This window comes from Moschus berezovskii, chromosome 7, assembly GCF_049115385.1.
Source record: "Moschus berezovskii isolate FMDL1 chromosome 7, NW_MosBer_1.0, whole genome shotgun sequence".
Lineage (NCBI taxonomy): Eukaryota > Metazoa > Chordata > Mammalia > Artiodactyla > Moschidae > Moschus > Moschus berezovskii.
Genome location: NC_142466.1, coordinates 98,467,830 through 98,489,571, shown reverse-complemented (window position 1 = coordinate 98,489,571; position 21,742 = coordinate 98,467,830). Strand labels below are relative to the sequence as shown.

The window sequence follows — 21,742 nt, the reverse complement described above, 5'->3', positions numbered from 1 at the left end:
GGAGCTTGTAACTGCTGTTGCTGCTGCTGAGTCACTTCAGTCGTGTCCGACTCTGTGTGACCCCATAGACGGAAGCCCACCAGGCTCCCCCGTCCCTGGGATTCTCCAGGCAAGAACACTGGAGTGGGTTGCCATTTCCTTCTCCAATGTGTGAAAGGGAAAAGTGAAAGTAAAGTCGCTCAGTCGTGTCCGACCCCTAGCGACCCCACGGACTGCAGCCTACCAGGCTCCTCCATCCATGGGATTTTCTAGGCAAGAGTACTGGAGTGGCTTGCCATTGCCTTCCCCGAGCTTGTCACTGCTAGAGTTTAATTCATTTAGATTCTTTTCCTTCTTGGCAATCTAATAAGTTAAAAAAACAAAAGAAAACAAAAAGCACTTCTGTCCACCTGAAGGGCTTGTCAGTTTCTAGTTTTGCTTAGGACTGAGTAAATCCTAACTATGAAGCTATGAGTAATTTTTTTTCTAGGGAGCAATATATATCAGTCACCTTGTTCTCCCTTGGCACTTTATTCTCATTCTTTTGAAAAGATCCTTATATTTTTTCATATTCTTTTGCGGTAAAGTTTTAGATGCCAAAGCATTCTGTTTGCAGGACTCAGAGAGGGGATTACTAGTGAAGCCATCCGTTCCTTACAGAAAGATGTTCATCAAGTCTCCCTGTTTTCATTCCCACCTCTCACTCCTATTCTCCATTGCACTTGATTTTTCAAGGGCTCTAGGTGGCAGATTGTGATGTCTTCCTTAGATGTGTTAATATCATTCATGCATATTTTGACTGCTCCTTCCTCAACCTTGGTTCATTATTATTATGAAACTTATCACCTTGCTTTATAGCTTCTAGAGATTTGTTGAAAACTCCTAGGGATCTTGAACTAGAAGATTACATCAGGATATATGCTAAGTAACTGAAGAGTTAGAGCTGAATCCCAAGCAGTCTGATTCCTGGTCCAGTTTACTTTTCATTAACCCTATCACTGGCTTATTTCATTCTCCCATGTTTCTTTCTGTGTTGAGGTTTACTGAAGGCATTACTGAAGAACCATCCAAGATGCCACGCTGTAACAGTGGTTCAGCTGACAGCTACCCAAGCAAGTGCTCTTATTGATGAGCCAGTACATACCCAAGATACAGGCCTGACTCCATTTTAGATAGAGCTTCTTTGAGAATCACTGGAAGATGAAAAGGGGAACCTGTTTCATTCTCAAGCCAACTATAGCGCCAATGAAGTTGGTGAGCAAGCACCTTTTCTTGGAGGTTATTATGTAGGTGTCCACCTCATGGGTCTCCTTTAGTCCCTGAAACCTGAGAAGATATTAATTAGACTGTTGAAAAGAGATGTGATGAATAGCCCTTTGCAGGTCCAATTAAAACTTTATGATTCAGATGTAATGGTAACCCATGTTGCCATCACTACTCCAAATGTCAGTCTGATTTTGGAGAGGTGGTATGTAGCACTTGGTGTCACCCGGGTCCTAGTCAAAGAAGGCTACCTTCAGGGAGCCTGCTTTCTCCTTCCAGGCGAATAGAATTACCATGGTTATTGTCATCTTTTCCCCCCTCTTTTGAATCCCTTCTCCTCCTAGAAGTTTGTCTTAAAAATGGATATATAGAGAGTATTCCTTTCCTGACTTAGAATCAGAGTTAACTTTCTAACAGAACAAGAATGTGGTGATAGCTTTAGTCCAACTCAGGCTTATCTCAGCAATTCTGGAGCCTAAGGATATGGCAGTAGTTTATTAGAGTGCCTGCATTTTGGAATTTCCATAACTTTGGATTTATGTGAAATTCATTCACAGTGAAACCTGGCTATCTGAAAACCCTCATCCTGATATGGAACTATATCCCAGGTTTTTTTGGGAGTTCTGTCATGTCTGAATTTTAATTTAGTCATAGGTCATTACTTGACTGCCACAATAAACTGATGATATCATGAATTGAAATATTGGAAAAAACACAGAGGATGCAAAGGAACTTTATACCCTTTAGTTGCATAAATATTACAACTGAATATTTATAGGATATTCCATAAACCAGCAGCTAATGTAACATGCTTCCTAAAGGCTGTAGAATTTATCATAATTTCTCGTAGTAATCTCAACATATCAATAAGTGGTTCAAAACATCTGTTGCTACATTTCTCAGAGTTTATTATGGGACTGGATGAAGCAAAGTTAATTTCCTAGAAATAGCCCTCAGTAGGTCCAGGTTTCTGGTGTGTGGGGGGTAGCTTTGATCTGGAATCAGGATGTATTTCCTCTCTCTATTATTATTATTTTTTTCTAATAGTCACCTTCTAGAACTGAGACAAGGAAACCTAAAGTGTTAGAGGTGGTTTCTGAAAACATGGAGTTGTAGGTGGCACAGAAGGGAAAAAAGCTTTCCTTTGCAAATTCACTGTGATCCATTCACTTCTTTTGGGTAAATTTGAAATTTTTTATACTCAGTATTTAGCATATAGCAACTTTATTGTGTATAGGGATCAAGAAGTAAGTGACACAAACTTCCTTGCCTCTAATATTCAGTTAAGAATCTGAATATTAGTGCAAGGCTTTCACCTTGGGATTATGTGCTGGTTTAGGTTGTGCTAAGAGGTATAAACCCTCTTAGACATTGTGTATGCTGGGTCTCCTGATTTGGGTGCTTATTTTGTTGGGGTACAAAAAAGAGCCGTGTTGTGTGGGGCCAAAAGAGTTAAGTCTCAACGAAGTTCTCAACAACATTTTTCCAGAATAAGATGCTCAGCATTCTTAAGTACTGTCAATCAGAAGATGCAAAAACATCCCTATTCATGTATTCAAATAGTATTTTTAAACCAAGATATATTCAATATCACTTTATTTCTTCTTTTCTGAAGAATATTTTGTTTTGAAAATTCCCAATACTCCTTTAAACCAAGGCCCTCTTCTCAGATATGTATAGGATCAGACTTTCTTAGCTAAAATCGCTTATACCATAATAGAATATCCCCAATAAGGGCATAATAAAGTACTTTCAATATATGGGGTCTACTGTATTTTGAAAACAAGCTGCCTATACAGTAAGTATAGAATGATACCCTGACCATCCCTATTTTGATGTAAAATGTCATCGTTGTATAGTCAGATGAGTATAACAGAGCAATGTTAGGTCAGGATGTTAGTTAATATAATCATTTCAATACATTTTTTTCTTTTTAAAACCATATGCTTCTTTGAGAACCCAATTAAATTGTTGGGCATGCTCATCAGTAAAATGTACATATAAACATATATAGTCTTGCATATAATTTCAGGACCTTCACTGATTTCCTGATGCCTATTTGTGTATCTCTTTATAGGTTAAGAGCCGTGGCCTAATTTCTATGGCTTTCTTTACTCCAACACTATAGAAATGACTCATTTTGAGTTCTCAGGTCTCTGATTGTAGAGACTGAACATTGTCAGTGAACATGGTTTCCAATGAAATGTCTGAATATTATGCTTCATTTATATATTCAATCAGCTTTAATTCTGCCCCAGATACAAGGCTGAAAATGTGGAGATTCTATTGGAATTTTATACCTAATTCTGAAATTTGTGGTGCATTTCTCCTTTGTGTTATCAGTATTCTGTTTTTCTCACCTTCCCTTCATACTCAGTTCTATGGGTTTTGTTTTTGTCTTCTTTCCAGAAGAGGGTTATTTCCCAGGCGTAATTGATTGGTTTGGTGGTATTGATGGACTGATTGAAACCCAGGCCAGTCTCTTGGCCAGTCATGGCTTTGGTGCCGTGGCCTTGCCCTATTATAACTATGAAGACCTGCCTTTCCGAGTGGAGAAAGTAGATTTGGAATATTTTGAGGAAGCTGTCAACTTTGTCCTGAGACATCCTAAGATAAATTTTGTCTTTTTAGTCAGTTTCAGTCCCTAGTTTTCAATAACCATGATATTCTATGACTTCTTTTAACTTCCAAGTGTGATTCACCCTCAGTGAACTTGAAATTCTATTCACATGATTTATATTGCATCCTGTGTCTTCAGCTCAGAAAGATGAAATGCATAGTTAGTCTGTGTCCTTCATGGAATCAAAGGCATTGGCTTTGGATTCAGACATAAATGACTTTCACTTCCGGCTCCATACCGTCTGGTTGTGGGAATTTGGGCAAGTTGCTAAGAACCTCTAATCCTCAGTTTCTTCATCTGTTAAAAAATATTGTAATGCCACTACTTCCCAAGGTTATTGTGAGAATTAAAGGGACTACTAAAAGTCAAGTCTTGTTAGAGTAACTGACAACACTAAACACTCAATAAATCTGATTCAGTTAAGTTCAGTTCAGTCACTCGGTCGTGTCTGACTCTGCGACCCCATGAATCACAGCATGCCAGGCCTCCCTGTCCATCACCAAATCCCGGAGTTCACTCAAACTCATGTCCATCAAGTCAGTGATGCCATCCAACCATCTCATTCTCTGTCGTCCCCTTCTCCTCCTGCCCCAATCCTTCCCAGCATCAGACTCTTTTCCAGTGAGTCAGCTCGTCGCATGAGGTGGCCAAAGTATTGCAGTTTCAGCTTTTGCATCAGTCCTTCCAATGAACACCCAGGATTGATCTCCTTTAGAATGGACTGGTTGGATCTCCTTGCAGTCCAAGGGACTCTCAAGAGTCTTCTCCAACACCACAGTTCAAAAGCATCAATTCTTCGGCACTCAGCTTTCTTCACAGTCCAACTCTCAGATCCATACATGACCATGGGAAAATCCATAGCCTTGACTAGACGGACCTTTGTTGGCAAAGTAATGTCTCTGTTTTTTAATATACTATCTAGGTTGGTCATAACTTTCCTTCCAAGGAGTAAGCGTCTTTTAATTTCCTGGCTGAAATCAGCATCCACAGTGATTTTGGAGCCCCAAAAAATAAAGTCTGACATTGTTTCCACTGTTTCCCCATCTATTTCCCATGAAGTGATGGGACCAGATGCCATGATCTTTGTTTTCTGAATGTTAAGCTTCAAGCCAACCTTTTCACTCTCCTCTTTCACTTTCATCAAGAGGCTTTTTAGTTCCTCTTCACTTTCTGCTATAAGGATGGTGTCATCTGCATATCTGAGGTTATTGATATTTCTCCCAGCAATCTTGATTCCAGCTTGTGCTTCTTCCAGCCCAGTGTTCCTCACGATGTACTCTGCATATAAGTTAAATAAGCAGGGTGACAATATACAACCTTGACGTACTCCTTTTCCTATTTGGAACCAGTCTATTGTTCCATGTCTATTTCTGACTGTTGCTTCCTGACCTGCATACAGGTTTCTCAAGAGGCAAGTCAGGTGGTCTGGTATTCCCATTTCTTTCAGAATGTTCCACAGTTTATTGTGATCCACACAGTCAAAGACTTTGGCATAGTCAATGAAGCAGAAATAGATGCTCTTCTGGAACTCTCTTGCTTTCTCCATGATCCAGCGGATGTTGGCAATTTGATCTCTGGTGCCTCTGCCTTTTCTAAAACCTGCTTAAACATCTGGGAGTTCACGGTTCACATTTTGCTTAAGCCTGGCTTGGAGAATTTTGAGCATGACTTTACTATCGTGTGAGATGAGTGCAATTGTGCAGTAGTTTGAGCATTCTTTGGCATTGCCTTTCCTTGGGATTGGAATGAAGACTGACCTTTTCCAGTCCTGTGGCCACTGCTGAGTTTTCCAAATTTGCTGTCATATTGAGTGCAGCACTTTCACAGCATCATCTTTCAAGATTTGAAATATCTCAACTGATTAATTATTATTATTATCACCTTCTCTGATAATTATTAAATTGCCATACTTAACCAGGTAGAAAATCTGTATTTCTTTGAATAGAGGATCTGAATTTTTAGTTACTTGACACGTCTTAAACATAATGCTGTAGTACTTTCTAACCCATGTAACTTCTTAAAATTTTACAATGTGCTTTGCTGCTTGCTGTAAGAGAGTTGATGCATTTTAGCTCTTATTTATTGTTAATGTTTTTCTTAATAAGAATTAATCTATGAATCAAGACTTTGTATTACATCCTTTTTCATATAAGGATCATCAAAATATGGTCAGAATTGCCATTGTAAGATGAGCAACAATTGCTGACAATCTACTGATGCACTGACTTTTTAAATAGCTATTTTTGATGAATATAATGGAATTGTCCTTGAATTATCAAATAGGCATTGTGATCATTGTGCTAGTCCTCTTGTTGGCTTAAATAAGAATTTAAGAGGTTATGCAATTCTGTTTCTCACTCTTTTAACCTGGGTCTGCTTGTAGGTGCTGGTGACTTTTCTATCATTGTTTCCACCAGTTTACATAGATAGCTAGTTAGTGACTAATCCAGGCCTGGAAACCAGATTTCTTTCCTAAGCTCTAAGTATTTTTATTAAACCTGCTTCACACTATCTGTTCCTCAGAAGGCTAGACCTCAGATATTTCAATTACATGGAAGTCTTGTTTCTCCATCTGTTGATTTGCAGTGTCTTCCAAAGGTCTCTAAATTCCCTGGTCCAAAATTTTGTGGCAGAAGTTGTAATAAGAGTTAGTGTTCTGCCAAAGGCCAGAAATAAACTAAATAAAGCCTACCAAAATATGATTATTATTAATAGAAGCAATTTGTGTACGTAGTTGCTCAGTTGCTTCTGACTCTTTGTGACCCTATGGAATCTAACCTGCCAGGCTCCTCTGTCCATGGGATTCTCCAGGCAAGAATATTGGAGTGGGTTGACAGTTCCTTCTCCAGGGGATCTTCCCAACCCAGGGATTGAGATGGTAACAGGCAGGAAGTCTAGGGGTCTCCAAATGGAGGAAATAGGTTGCAAGTGTCAGACATTTTTTAATCTCTTTTTTTTAATACAATTTATTAGAAAAACTGAAATTTACAATGTGTTTATATCACTCACTGAGTACATGGCATTTAAAAACAACATCATTACAGAAAGATAACAAAAATACAAAGTCTTAAAACCTACGGGATATGGAAAACATTATCCACTGAGACCTTAAATGTAGTAGACTTTACATAAAAAGGAAAAGCAATGAGTATACAAGTATACAGCCAGTTTAAGAAGTTAGCAAAATAAACAAAATAATCATAAAGAAAAGAAAGCAACTATTACATACCAGGTATTTATGCAATAAAAATAAAGATAAAATTGAGAGGCTCAACAGAGTCAAAGCTGCCTTAAAAAGCTTCTCTAAAAAGGGGAACATCAGGTAACAATAATCAACAAGAAAAATCTAGCAAATTTTAATCTCTTTCTTAAGTGGCAGGAGGAAACAAACTACAAGTGTCAGATTTTTTTCCCTTCTCTATACAAAATTAAAATTCTGTGTTCCATGATGACACTTGGTTCCACTTGAACTTTTATCAAACCTTGAGCCTAACCAATTTGTTTTTCTTATGGAAATGTTTTTCTTAAGCTATGTTAAAGAACTATGTATTTACCCTAGACTCTGTCTTTCTCCAAGTCAGTTCCGCTTAAGACTCAGAACCAATAGGGGCTCAACAAACCAGTATGTTTTACTCATACATTGTTCTCCTAATCTATGTTAATGAAACTATATATTTACTTGGAAATCTGCCTTTCTTCAAGATTCATGTCAATCATTTTATGGCCCAGGACAGCTCACCTTGTGCCAATGTATCTCAAAATGCATGTTGTGGGTGAGGGCCTGGTACCAGTCTCTGAGTTTTGAGAATTCCCTTTCTCTAATTAGCAGCCTGCTAGTAACATCTGGCTAAAGACTTGCAGGGGGGCACTCTTTCTGCCCGCTTCTAAAGTCTATATCAGAAGCTTTCTCTATCTCTTTTATGCTTTAATAAAACTTTATTACACAAAAGCTCTGAGTGATCAAACCTTGTCACTGGCTCTGGATTGAATTCCTCTCCCCTGGAGGCCAAGAATCCCAGCATCTTTCATGATTCAGCAACAACCTTTCAGGGTTGAACCCAGGTCTCCCACATTGGAGTCAGATTCTTTACCATCTGAGCCACCAGGAAAGCCCAGAAGCAATTAGGCCTTTGCAATATTGGAATATCTCTTCTTTTATTGGCTGTCGGTCAAAAGAAGCAAAAGCCAAATTCATTAGGTGTCCTTTGACTAGAGTAAGAGTTTATGGGTTCCGAAAGGTATGTATCTGAGATTTAGAAGGACAAATGACAACGTTTTTGGTCAAAATACTTAGAGGGTTTTCATCAGTTTTGCTAATTGACTCTTAATAATGCCACTAGTGTGTTCAACTAAGTCAAAGGATTGAGGGCAGAAAGTACAATAAAACGTATAAAACCAGCCAAACAGTACAGACTTATCAAAGCACCTGGTAAGTAAAATAGGTTCCTTGATCACTATGAAGTTCAAGTGGGGATAAGGTAAGGATAATCTTTTCTGGAAGGATGTTAGCCACAGAAGAGGCAGTAGCCCATCTGTAAGGGAAGGCCGCAGTCCAGTGTGAAAATATACAAACAATGACTAAAACATAGTTATATCCATGAGATGCAAAAAGTTATATGAAAGCCATTTGTCAGACCTCAAATGGCCCATTAGGCAGTTAATAATGTCTGGGAGCAGTATGAATAGGTTTCCATAGGTTGTGTTTTGGACAGGTGTGACAAGTGAGGTGTGCATTTTTTGTGGCTTAGTTAATATTTCCCCACCGATACTGACTCATGAATGCTGTCATTTTGTCAGTAGATCAACAGTTTAATGCACGTACAGTGGTGAGGAGTGGGAAGCTTAGAGTAATGCATGTACAGTGGTGAGGAGTGGGAATTTTAGAGTCTCTGGTAGGATGGGTTGTCATTTGGTCTAAACCAGAGCTTTCTCTTTTTATCAAACCAACAATTGTTGAATTTCCAATCTTGTTTTTCCTTTTCTGAGGTCAATTGTTGGGCTTCTCTAACAAGTCTTCTGAAGTTATCATTTAGGGAAATAAAACTTTGGACCATAACAAAGTTTTAGCTACTGCTGGTTGCTTTAAGACTGGTTTTTGTGTGTGTATGTGTGTGTGTGTAAATATTACAAGGTGATGTCCTTAGCTTTCGGAGAGTAAGATTTAGAATGTTCACAGAATCTTAATAATAGCTAAGGCAGCAGGCAAAAATTCCTAAACAATGAAGACTTTTAAATTTTTCTTGTGGTTGGAAGTATGGAAGTCAGGTCTTCTACAATGTTCCAAAATCATGAGAACTGAACTGAACTGAACTGAAAGTACAAGCCCATGTAGTAGTGTATAATTCAGCCTGTTGAGCTAACGTAGCCATAGGTAAAGATGCTGCCTCAACATCAAAAGGAGTTGAAGTAGCTTACCCAGCACAGCACCTTTTATATAAGAACAACCAATGAACCATGAGAGGTCAGTATTACTCAGAGGATTTGCCTGTAGATCATCAGGACCAGTCAGGAGGTGATCTCTCAATGTTAAGCTGTCAAAAGGGACTTCTTCAGTGATGGAGAGGTGAAGAGTAGCATGGTTAAGCTTAATAAAATGTGGAAGAGTTATGTGAGGAACAGTTAACAGAAAGACTTCACAGGGGGTGAGGTGGCTGACTGAGAAATGTTAAAAGTGTTGAAAATTCAGGAAAGCTTCTAATGCATAAAGTACAAAAACAGTTAAAGGAGATTCCATGACGATTTTATCAGTGGTCTTAACTGAAAGAGCAGGGGCCTAATGAAACAGCAGCTCCGCCCATCAGCAGAAAATTGGATTAAAGATTTACTGAGCATGTCCCCAACCATCAGAACAAGACCCAGTTTCCCCCTCAATCAGTCTCTCCCATCAGGAAGCTTCCATAAGCCTCTTATCCTTCTCCATCAGAGGGCAGAGAGACTGAAAACCACAATCACAGAAAAGTAACCAATCTGATCACATGGACCACAGCCTTGTCTAACTCAGTGAAACTACGAGCCATGCCGTGTAGGGCCACCCAAGATGGATGGGTCATGGTGAAGAGTTCTGACAAAATGTAGTCCACTGGAGAAGGGAATGGCAAACCACTTCAGTATTCTTGCCTTGAGAACCCCATAAACAAATGAAAAGGCAAAATGATAGGAGGACACTGAAAGATGAACTCCCCAGGTCAGTAGGTGCCCAATATGCTAGTGGAGATCAGTGGAGAAATAACTCCAGAAAGAATGAAGAGACGGAGCCAAAGCAAAAACAACACCGAGCTGTGTATGTGACTGGTGATAGAAGTAAAGTCCGATGCTGTAAAGCGCAATATTGCATAGGAACCTGCAATGTTAGGCCCATGAACCAAGGCAAACTGGAAGTGGTCAAACAGGAGATGGCAAGAGTGAACGTTGACATTCTAGAAATCAGTGAACTATAATGGACTGGAATGGGTGAATTTACTCAGATGACCATTATATCTACTACTGTGGGCAAGAATCCCTTAGAAGAAATGGAGTAGCCATCATAGTCAACAAAAGAGTCCAAAATGCAGTACTTGGATGAAATCTCAAAAATGACAGAATGAATTCTGTTTATTTCCAAGGCAAAACATTCAATATCACAGTAACCCAAATCTAATTCCTGACCAGTAATGCTGAAGAAGCTGAAGTTGAACAGTTCTATGAAGACTTATAAGACCTTCTAGAAGTAACACCCCCAAAAGATGTTTTTTCATTATAGGGGACTGGAATGCAACAGTAGGAAGTCAAGAAATACCTGGAGTAACAGGCAAATTCAGCCTTGGAGTATAGAATGAAGCAGGGCAAAGGCTAATAAAGTTTTGCCAAGAGAACGCACTGGTCATAGCAAACACCCTCTTTCAACAACACAAGAGAAGACTCTACACATGGACATCACCAGATGGTCAATACCAAAATCAGATTGATTATATTCTTTACAGCCAAAGATGGAGAAGCTCTATACAGTCAACAAAAACAAGACCAGGAGCTGACTGTGGCAAGATCATGAACTCATTGCCAAATTCAGACTTAAATTGAAGAAAGTGGGGAAACCACTAGACCATTCAGGTATGACTTAAATCAAATCCCTTACGATTATACAGTGGAAGTGAGAAATAGATTCAAGGGATTAGATCTGATAGACAGAATGCCTGATGAATTATGAACAGAGGTTCATGACATTGTACAGGAAGCAGTGATCAAGACCATCCCCAAGAAAAAGAAATGTAAAAAGGCAAAATGGTTGTCTGACGAGGCCTTATAAATAGTTGTGAAAAGAAGAGAAGTGAAAGGCAAAGGAGAAAAGGAAAGATATACCCATTTGAATGCAGAGTTCCAAAGAATAGCCAAGAAAGATAAGAAAGCCTTCCTCAGTGATCAGTGCAATGAAATAGAAGAAAACAATAGAATGGGGAAGACTAGAGACCTCTTCATGAAAATTAGAGATACCAAGGGAACATTTCATGCAAAGATGGGCACAAAAAAGGACAGAAATGGTTTGGACCTAACAGAAGCAGAAGATATTAAGAAGAGGTGGTAAGAATACACAGAAGAACTATAAAAAAAAAATCTTCACAACCCAGATAATCACAATGGTATGATCACTCACCTAGAGTCAGACATTCTGGAATATGAAGTCAAGTGGGCCTTAGGAAGCATCCCTACAAACAAAGCTAGTGGAGATGATGGAATTCCAGTTGAGCTATTTCAAATCCTAAAAAATGATGATGATGTGAAAGTGCTGCATTCCATATGCCAGCAAATTTGGAAAACTCAGCAGTGGCCACAGGACTGGAAAATATCAGTTTCATTCCAATCCCAAAGAAAGGCAATGCCAAAGAATGTTCAAGCTACTGCACAATTGCACTCATCTCACATGCCGGCAAAGTAATGCTCAAAATTTTCCAAGCCAGGCTTCAACAGTACATGAACCATGAACTTCCAGATGTTTAAGCTGGATTTAGAAAAGGCAGAGGGACCAGAGATAAAATTGCGTACATCTGTTGGATCATCAAAAAAGCAAGAGAGTTCCAGAAAAACATCTGCTTCTGCTTTATTGACTAAAGCCAAGGCCTTTGACTGTGTGGATCACAACAAACTCTGGAAAATTATTCAAAAGATGGGAATACCAGACCACCTGACCTGCCTCCTGAGAAATCTGTATGCAGGTCAAGGAGCAACAGTTAGAACTGGACATGGAACAACAGACTGGTTCCAAATCAGGAAAGGAGTACATCAAGGCTGTATATTGTCACCCTGCTTATTTGACTTATATGCAGTGTACATCATGAGAAATGTTGGACTGGATGAAGCACAAGCTATTAACGCATATATATGGAATTTAGAAAAATGGTAACCTGAACCCTGTATAAGAGACTGCAAAAGAGACATAGGCATTTAGAACAGTCTTTGGGACTCTGTGGGAGAGGGTGAGGGTGGAATGATTGGAGAGAATGGAATTGTAGCATGTATATTATCATAAGTGACCAGTCCAGGTTCGACGCATAAATTTTCCTCTGTTCATTTCTTTGCATTTGTGCTTTTTTAATAAAATTCTTTTTTAGATAAAAAAAAAAAATAACAAAAAAAAAAAAAGAATTCCAGGAGAAATATCAATCACCTCAGGTATGCAGATGACACCACCCTTATGGCAGAAAGTGAAGAAGAACTAAAGAGCCTCTTGATGAAAGTGAAAGAGGACAGTTGGCTTAAAACTCAACATTCAGAAAACTAATATGATGGCATCTGGTTCCATCATTTCATGGCAAATAGATGGGGAAACAATGGAAGCAGTACAGACTTTATTTTTTGGGGCTCCAAAATCACTGCAGATGGTGACTGCAGCCATGAAAATAAAAGAACTTGCTTGCTCCTTGGGAGAAAAGTTATGACCAACCTAGATAGCATATTAAAAAGCAGAGACATTACTTTGCAAACAAAGGTCTATCTAGTCAAAGCTATGGTTTTTCCAGTAGTGATGTATGAATGTGAAAGCTGGACTGTAAGGCCGAATGCTGAAGAATTGATGCTTTTGAATTATGGTGTTGGAGAAGACTCTTGAGAGTCCCTCGGACAGCAGAGAGATCCAACCAGTCCATCCTAAAGGAAATCAGTCCTGAATATTCATTGGAAGGACCAATGCTGAAGCTTAAACTCCAATATTTTGGCCACCTATGTGAAGAACTGACTCATTTGAAAAGACCCTGGTGCTGAGAAGGATTGAAAGCGGGAGGAGAAGGTGACAACAGAGAATGAGATGGGTGGATGGCATCACTGACTCAATGGACATGAATTTGTGTAAACTCCAGGAGTTGGTGATGGAAAGGGAAGCCTGGAGTGCTACTGTCCATGGGGTTGCAAAGAGTCGGACACGACTGAGTGACTGAACTGAACTGAATCACTCTAAGGCAAGGTGGGTATCCCTATGTCACAGGATCCAGCTGCTGGCTAGAATACCCTATGGGTCAGTGGTGGTCCTTGTGTTTTGGGGTGAGTACCCCAAGGGCATCTCCTTCCTTTTCAAAAATGGTAAAAGGGAATTTGATCATTGGAATGCCCCAGGGCAGGTGAGTTCCTCAAGCTCTTCTTTAAGGCCTTAGAAGCTATGTCCTCTGGTTTTTTCTCTTAAATTGGGCTGGGGTTGTTATTCTTGAATAAAACACAAAGAGATTTGGCCATAAGAGAGAAATTTGGAATCTAGTTTTAGCGTAACCAACTATCGCAAGAAAATGTCACAGATGGTGTTTAGTTTTGGGTTTGGGGAAACTCTGAACTCTATAAAGTCTATCTGGATCTAGGTGTAGTCCCTGTTCTGATATCAGATGCCCTAAATATCAGCCTGGGTTTGGACAAACTGCAATCTTCCTTTGAAATTTTGGTGGCTTTATGTCCCTTTGAAGCTAATACTTTAGCAAGTGTATGCTGTCTTTCTCTGAGGAGGCTTGAGAAGAAGAGCAAAGAAGCAAATCATCCACACATTCTGTCATCCAGGCCAGCCTTCAGGAATTGAGAAATACGGACTCAGGTTTTACTACACCTGAGGCATTAGTGTTCAGGTGAATACTTTTTATTTCCAAATAAAGGCAAAATTTAATGGCTGGCTTCATCAACTGGAGTACTAGAGAATGCACTGCATAAACCAATAATGGTAAAGAGTTTCCTTCTAGTGACAGTGGATATTAGTACCATATAAGAGTTAGGAACAACAGGGCATCGAGGGATGTGTTGTTTATTACCTGGAGATTCTGGGTGAACATCAATCCTGGGTCCTAGGTTTTCTCACAGGTCAAGTAGAAATATTAGAAAGACTAGTTCAAGGGATAATGAGGTCTTGAGACTTGCAGTCTTCCATTAAGGGCTTCTTTACTTAAAAGGTATTGATTAATTCCAGAAAGAGGTTTTGAAGGACCTATCTGAATCGTGTTGGGAGGTGTGCTGTAAATTTTGCCAGTGTCAGTTACAAATTTCTTAGGAAAGTGGTAGCTAATTCAGTAGAACTAATAATCAGTGTTTTGAGAATCAGCTCTAGGACTCAGAGCTGAAGCAATGAAAAGATGTCAAAGGTCATTTAATTTATGTGATTGATTACTTTGATGACTACTGTCAAATGCTAGAATTATTTTCTCTTTTTGGGATGAAGAAATTCTGGCATGATGTTTATCTAAGAAGTCTAGACCTAATAAATGGATAAGGGCAGAGGAGCTAAGGAGAAAAGGGTGTGTATCTCTCAAAGGGCCTAAACAAAAGGGAATAGGTTCAGAGACAGGAAGCTCTTTGGGGTTCACAATAGCAAGCCACTCCAGTACTCTTGCCTAGAAAATTCCATGGATGGAGGAGCCTGGTAGGCTGCAGTCCATGGGGTCGCTAGGGGTCGGACAGACTGAGCGACTTCACTTTCTCTTTTCACTTTCACACATTGGAGAAGGAAATGGCAACCCACTCCAGTGTTCTTGCCTGGAGAATCCCAGGGACGGGGGAGCCTGGTGGGCTTCCATCTATGGGGTCACACAGAGTCGGACACGACTGAAGTGACTTAGCAGCAGCAGCAGCAGCAGCAGAGATCCCATATTTGAATTGTTTTAGTACTCCGAGGCAGGGGCTACTTTATAGTAGTGGTGATGAGTACCGAGATTGTGGTTCTGGTGTTACTTAGAACAGGAAGAGACCCATCCCCAATCTGAGAAAATGTTTCTCCCATTCTATTAAGAGGGAAGGTGGGAAAGAGCCCCTGTAGTCCCCCCCAAACCCTATTATTGAGAACTGGGAGAACATTGGAAAGACTGGCTAGAGGGCAGAAGGTGTTTAAAATTAGGAGGGTTTTGGTTTTCATTTAGGGACTGTCATTTGCTAGAGTTTAAGAATTTCAGTGGTCTTTCATTTTGGTGACTCGTTTAGAGTGTGAGAGAGAGTTTGCCAGATTAACTAAACTCTGGAGTGGAAAATTCTAGTTTCCCATTCCATCCTGATTCTTTTTACTAGAAAGGAAATGTTCTGGTTTAGTCCATTAATAAACATAAAGTTAAAAGTTATCTGAGTGGATCAACCTCTAAAAGGTCAGAATTTTCTTTTAAAATAATCTGAAGTTGATTGTAATAGTCATGAGCAGATTCATCAGGTTTTCATGTAAAAAGTCTGAATTTTGTTTCAATCAACAGGCTTTGAAATAGTCACCTAGCAATTGCCCAAACTTGATCATATAAGTTAGTAGGTTGGTCTCTGTGTTGTAATCTTAGGTGTTGACAGAAACAGTCAATAAAATACTTGTAATAGGAATAGAAAAGAGTTTTGTTGGAGCCAAACTGAGGACTTTAACCCAGGAGACAACCTCTCAGATTACTCTGAGAAACTGCTTGGTTGAAAATGGTTTTTAGCATAGTTATATACTTTATGCTGCAGTCCATGGCGTCGCAGACACAACTGAGTGACTGAACTGAACTGAGCTTTGGTAAGTTTAGAGGGGAAAGGTGGGGAGGGTTTCAGGCAAAAAGAAAATCAAGTGAGAGAATTAGTGTAGAAAAATTGAGGGTATAGAGAAAACGTAGTGGCATTGAAGGAAAGAGGGAAGGGGGTGCCTAGGGCAGAGCCTGGGCCTAACGAGGTGAGAGAGGGAGACAAGATGGTATCAGAGGCAGGTTCTGTGCATGCTACGTCACTTTAGCCAAGTACGACTCTTTGTGACCCTATGGGCTATAGCCTGCCACGCTCCTCTGTCCATGGAATTCTCCAGGCAAGAATACTGGAGAGGGTTGCCATACCCTCCTCCAGGGGATCTTACTGACACAGGGATCGAACCTGCGTGTTTATATCTCCTGCATTGGCAGGTGGGCTCTTTACCACTTGCACCACCTGGGAAGCCACCATCAGAGTCAGAGCCTGAGACAAAGACTCCAGTGAAGAACCTGAGGTTTCAGGCATCGTTTTATCTTTTTAAAATAGTTCATTTGCCTTGGTTAATCTTAAAATCTTATTTTGCAAAAAGGCAGTTTTAGACTTCTGATAATGTTGAGAAGTCTCTGTGGATGAAAAATTAATCAACCGTTGATCTTCAGGAGAAATAGAAAATTTTACTGAAGCCAACCTGAGGATTATTACCCAGGAGACAGTCTTTCTGAGGACTGTTCTTCTTGTTTGGAAGTCAAAGGCCCAGTTACATACATTCTTGAAACAAAGGATCATACATCAAAATGGCACATTGATGTTTTATGTAAAATTCATCAGAGATACACGTTCCAGACAAGCACTATACAATGCCAGCAATGGCTCCCCACGATCTCTTCTAGGACTAGGAAAGGAATGTTATCTTTTAAGGAGTAACATTACTGGTATATGAAGAAGGGAGAAGGTTAATTTTTACAGTCAAGTGGGCATTCCTGCCTTGAGGCGGTCTGGTTAATGGAAAATGCAGATGCAAACTGCACAAAGGGAGGGCCCAGCTCTGACAGGGAGTATGTTATGCTTTCATTTTCTTGTCTGGATGCAATATCTAAAATTTATGCCATCATCCCAAAATACCAATCAAAATAGGCATTTCATTCAGTTCTGAAGATTTTTGCACTATTGTATTCCAGTTTGGTTTTAAGAAAATTAGGAATTTCAAAAGTTACCCATAATGGCCATTGATATTCTGAATTGCCTTTGGTTAGGTCAGTCCATTAGCATGAGGAAAAATAAAGATTTTAAACATAAAATTGAATAGAATCTCAGTGTGTGGGTAAGTGGCGGGGGATGCACCCTCAAGATACGTAGATATTTCTCTAGAATAAAAGAATAATTTTCCAACAGCTTAAACAATTTATATCTTAAACAGCTCAGTTTTAACAGCTTGCAGCTCAAACTGTCTGCAGGCCAGTCCTGAGGGAACAGTTTGGTCCTGGAGGAGCCAGGCCAAAGGCTTCTCAGCTAGTTCCTATGAAACCACACCCATTCCAAAGGTACAGGCTGATGGCTCAGTTTCAGTGAACTGACTCAGTTTCAGTGAAACAACCCCTGTACCTGAAGGAACTGGGCTGATAGCTTCTCAGCCAATTTCAGTTGAAGCAGTCTGATCTCAGAATAAGATTGAACTGCGAAAAGAGTACTTGCATACAGAACAAGGCTTTAACCAGAAAGAGTGAAACCTAAAATCAGATCCCTAATACAACCTGAAGAGCTTCAAGTACAAAGAGGGGTCAACTGAAAAAAAGAAAAGAAAAGCACAACCTGAAAGTTGAGAATTATGTTTTATTTGGTGGACAAACTGAGGACTTTTAAGCCGAGGGGCAGCTTCTCGGATAGCTCCGAGAGACTGCTCTCTAGAGGTAATGGAGAAGCCAGGATATGTAAGAGTTTTTCAACAAAAACCAGGTTTTTGCAAGCCAGGTTTTACTGATCAAAAGATTACTATTTATTAAAGAAAACCAGTCATCTCAAATTAATGAATTTGTACTTTTCTACATATAGGAAGATACAAGAATCTGGGTTCACTGAAATCATTCCTTTGATATACACATCAGCTATCTAGGACCAGCATCTTGTTTGTTTCCATCCTGAGTTCCCTCAGGGTTCTCTGTCGGAGGAGGGGCTGTAGTGGCTGATGGCTTGATGGCCACCACATCCTTACTGATGTGGCTGACAGCATTCTTAGTCCACAGACTACAAAGGCTTGAGTCAGGAGAAAGATGGACAGGGTCATTGAGAAAAGGAATGAGCAATGAAACGCTCAACTGTGGATACCTCACCTCTTTGCTCATTAGCCCTAGAGTCTTTGGGGGTTTCCTCTGCTTCTTGTGGTGGTGGGTTTGTCACTAAGTTGTGTCCCTATGGAGTGTAGCCTGCCAGGCTCCTCTGTCCATGGGATTTCCCAGATTGCATTTCCTTCTCCAGGGGATCTTTCTGACCCAGAGATGGACCCAGGTCTCTTGCATTGCAGGCAGATTCTTTACCACTGAGCCACCAGGGAAGCCCTCTGGTCCTTGTTCAGTTCAGTTCAGTCGCTCAGTCGTGTCCGACTCTCCGCAACCCCATGAATCACAGCACGCCAGGCCTCCCTATCCATCACCAACTCCCGGAGTACACTCAAACTCATGTCCACAGAGTCGGTGATGCCATCCAGCCATCTCATTCTCGGTCGTCCCCTTCTCCTCCCGCCCCCAACCTTTCCCAGCATCAGAGTCTTTTCCAGTGAGTCAACTCGTCGCATGAGGTGGCCAAAGTATTGCAGTTTCAGCTTTAGCATCAGTCCTTCTAATGAACACCCAGGATCGATCTCCCTTAGAATGGACTGGTTGGATCTCCTTGCAGTACAAGGGACTCTCAAGAGTCTTCTCCAACACCACAGTTCAAAAGCATCAATTCTTTGGCGATCAGCTTTCTTCACAGTCCAACTCTCACATCCATACATGACCACGGGAAAAACCATAGCCTTGACTAGACGGACCTTTGTTGGCAAAGTAATATCTCTGCTTTTTAATATATTATCAAGGTTGGTCATAACTTTCCTTCCAAGGAGTAAGCATCTTTTAATTTCATGGCTGCAATCAGCATCCACATTGATTTTGGAGCCCCAAAAAATAAAGTCTGACACTGTTTCCACTGTTTTTCCATCTATTTCCCATGAAGTGATGGGACCAGATGCCATGATCTTTGTTTTCTGAATGTTGAGCTTCAAGCCAACCTTTTCACTCTCCTCTTTCACTTTCATCAAGAGGCTTTTGAGTTCTTCTTCACTTTCTGCCATAAGGGTAGTGTCATCTGAATATCTGAGATTATTGATATTTCTCCCAGCAATCTTGATTCCAGCCCAGCGTTCCTCATGATGTACTCTGCATATAAGTTAAATAAGCAAGGTGACAATATACAGCCTTGACGCACTCCTTTTCCTATTTGGAACTAGTCGGTTGTTCCATGTACAGTTCTTGTATGGGCCACCAAATGTTGACCTAAAACAAATAGGATTCCAGATGCTTTTCCAGTAAAGATGAGGTTATTCAGGATCAGCAGAAATTGCAAGTTGGGGTCCGGAACCATGGTGAACCACATGCAAGTCCCTGCACAGCAAGGGAAGGATTTCCTGGAGGGGAAAAGGAAGATGGGAGGGCTTACAGTGAGCAAAGAACCCAAGACTTTTCATTGACTGAGTCCTTGCTGGAAAGAAGAGGAGCCTTTCTACTTGTTGGGTTTTGCCATGGTTGCAGAAACGAGAGCTCCCCCGACTGGTGTCCAGGTTGTATTAATATTTACTTGAGGTTTCTGTATTAATTTTTTTACAGGTCCTTGGGCCAGGCATTGGGGTAGTCTCCATATGAAAGGAGCAGAGATTGACCTCTCCATGGCTGTTCACCTAAAACAAGTCACAGCCACTGTGCTTATTAATGAGCCCAACTTTACTCTTGACATTCCACAGATATATCATGATCAGATAAATCAGCCCTTGCCATTCTCTCCTCCTTAGGATTAGTAAGGTTATAGCACATATTTGAGGAAACTAGAGCTGAAGCCAGTGAGACTTCTTTTCTCCCCATTGAAAAGACCCAGGGACATTTTCTCTCCATTGTGGGAGAAGAAGATAAGAATGTCAGTAGGAAAGCATATGCAGAGCAAGCTCAGAACAGCTGAGGAGACGTGGGAGGAGCAACTTGACTCTGCTGTCTTACTTGGAGTGGGCCACCTGATACAGCCTCCCCCATGAGCCCCCAACCCGTGCTGTGCCTCCAGGATCTCTAATCTCCACTTCTCCATGCACCAAGGAGGAGATTCCTTTTCCCACACACAGCGGGACATGAACATTCTTGGAAGGAAACCCAGAAGTTTCTCAGGAAACACCTTATTCCGCATGTGACCAGTCATCTCTGAGAAGAGCAAATACTCCTAGAAAAAGAGAAGGAATAGAATGCTTTGCGAGACCTTCACTTGATTTTCATGGAACAATAGAACCAGGTGCTGACAAATGGATTTCTTAAAACCCAAATTAATATGCTTTTTAACACAACACTGTAAATCAACTATACTTGAATAAAATAACATTGCCTTCTCCGAAAAATATGCTTAGTTTTCTCATATTTGAAAATATGCTCATGGGACTTCCCTGGTGGTCCAGTGACTAAGACTCCATGCTCCTAATGCAAGCTGCCTACATTCATTCCCTGGTCAGGGAACTAGATCCCACGTGCTGCAACTAAGAGTTTGCATGCTGCAAGTAGAAAGATCGTACATGCCACAGCAAAGACTGAAGATCCCACATGCTGCAACTAAGTCCCAAAGCCGCCAAATAAATAAATAAGCGTTTTAAAAAAGAAAGAAAAAATATGCTCATGGTTACTTCATTTGTTTGGAAAACTAGACGTGAGTAAAAATTATATTAAGACAATATGGAAGCAGTTATGGAGGTAACATTGAATCAACCTACAATCAATAATTCAACAAAAGCTAGCTAAAGAAAATATGTGTCTAAACATGTACAGCATTTTTCAAGAGGCGCAATCTAAGATTCATAGAATTTCAGTTTAGGAAAGTAGTTTTGATGGTTATGATGGTGTGGATTATGTGCTTCCAGATTGGGGGCCAGCAGAGAAGCGGGCAACAGAGGATGACCTGATTGGATGACATCACTGAATCAGTGAACATGAGTTTAAGCAGACTCCGGGAGATAGTGAAGGACAGGGAAGCCTGGCGTGCTGCAGTTCATGGGGTTGCAAAGAGTTGGACATGACTTAAAAACTGAACAACAATAAGACTCTTTCTAGCAAAGTACTAGATAGTAAATATTTGTGACTGTGTAGTCCATAAGGTCTCTGTCACGATTATTCAGTCCTGCTGTTATAGCACAAAAGCAGCCTTAGATAGGATGTAAATTTTATTTATGAACACTGAAATTCAGATTTCATATAATTTTTACATGATGGATAATCAAGGTGAAGATGGATCATTTGGAAAGTATTCTGAATCATTTTGTAGGTATGATGGGGAGCCAATATAGAATAATAGAAGTAACATGAGGCCACTTCAGTTTTATTTGCCTAACCTCTTTATTTTATTTACTTTTGATACCTTCTGTTTAGAGTGAAAATATTCCATTCAGTATGAGCGGGCTTGTTAGCCTCCTTCTTTCACTCATAGAAGCTTTCACATTTCCCAGACCTGGCCAGTCAGAGTACTTCTCTAGGAACTTTCCTGGTTGTCCTGTGGTTAAGACTCTATGCTTTTACTGCAGGAGATGCAGGTTTGATCCCTGGTGAGGAACTAAGATCTAACCCCAATTCTAACATTAAATAACATCAAACATTTTTTTGTGGGTTCTTTTGGGGAATCAGGTATTATGTCAATTTTATACTTGTTTCATAAAAAGAATTCAAAAGTTTTCCCTCTTTCCTACAGTAGTTTAATTAG

At 40.2% G+C, this 21,742-nt stretch overlaps 1 pseudogene; it reads left to right on the top strand.

Annotated features, from left to right (window-relative positions):
• Positions 1–449: 449 nt before the first annotated feature.
• On the top strand, positions 450–20,209 carry LOC148777442 (bile acid-CoA:amino acid N-acyltransferase-like; annotated as a pseudogene).
• Positions 20,210–21,742: the final 1,533 nt, after the last annotated feature.